The sequence below is a fragment of the Orycteropus afer genome, unplaced genomic scaffold (assembly GCF_000298275.1).
Source record: "Orycteropus afer afer isolate SDZICR_OR568_19922 unplaced genomic scaffold, OryAfe1.0 scaffold00832, whole genome shotgun sequence".
In the NCBI taxonomy this organism is placed as follows: Eukaryota; Metazoa; Chordata; class Mammalia; order Tubulidentata; family Orycteropodidae; genus Orycteropus; species Orycteropus afer.
This window is the reverse complement of record NW_006922419.1, coordinates 793,829-795,053: the sequence shown is the minus strand read 5'-3', so window position 1 is coordinate 795,053 and position 1,225 is coordinate 793,829.

The window sequence follows — 1,225 nt, the reverse complement described above, 5'->3', positions numbered from 1 at the left end:
GACAGTACCTAACAACAACAACAACATAAGACTTTCATGTGATTCCAAAGGAAAAAGAATGAAACAAGTTATATTGAAAAAAAAAAAAAAGTAAAAAAAATTTTCACAGAAGCCTTCAGTGAACAGATCACATTACAGCAACTTGAAAGAAGAGAATTACCCTTAAAATTACCTAGAGAAAGTGAAGGTTATGGAAATGGAGATTTTACAGAAAAATAATATTCTGTAAAGTAAGAAAACAAACAAAAGAAATACATATTCTTTTTTTAAATAAAGCACAATAGACTTATGTTGTTGTTATTATGTGTCATCAAATCGGACTTGACTCACAGTGACCCCTCTTTGGGTTTCTGAGGCAGTATGAGTATAGATTAGATTGCTGGGAGTGGCTGGTAGGTTTGAACCACCAGCCTTCTGGTCAGCAGTCAAATGTCTTAGGCACTATGCTACTAGACCGCCTAATAGATTTATAGACTGACCCCAAAATTATATTTATTTATACCTGATATATAAAATATATTTAAAATAAAATGGGAGAATTCACATTTGTGGAAATACAATTTATTACTACTTCTCAAGGGCAAGATATTTGTAATATGTGCTTTTTCCTAGAGACAAAACAACAAGAAAATGTAAATAATTCTAAGAAACCATTAGATGTATAATTATATTAATGCTAAAAAAAGTGTTCAAGATACTTGATGTTTTCTATAGAAAAAAAAATACATATTTAATACAATTAGAAAATAAACATAGCACATGAAACTTAGATGTAGCTTAAATGTATATAAGAGGTGCAAGCCATGATGTTTCACACAATTATTTAAAATTGAGCAGTATATTTAAAATGAAAATTTCTGGTAAGGAAAAAAAAGGAAATAAAATCAGTTTAATAATTTTCAATGATAATGAGAGTCTTTAGGGCCACCAATGCTAAGCAAAAACTGTGACTGAAAAGAAAAAAAAATATATGAGCTTATAAAAAGAGAGAGGGTTAACAAGGTTGACACTATGCTCAAGGCACCCTTTCAATAATACAGTAGTGTGTTTCAAACTTGCCCCTTAAAGCATATAAAATATGACATTATAAAATGACATGTGAAAGTATGACTTACATGTAATATAGATCAGAGAAAAAAAGAAAAGCCAAAAACTACCCACACAGAAATTCCACCACATGAACTACCTTAAATCCCTGCCAAGACTGAAGACTAATTCTCTCCAG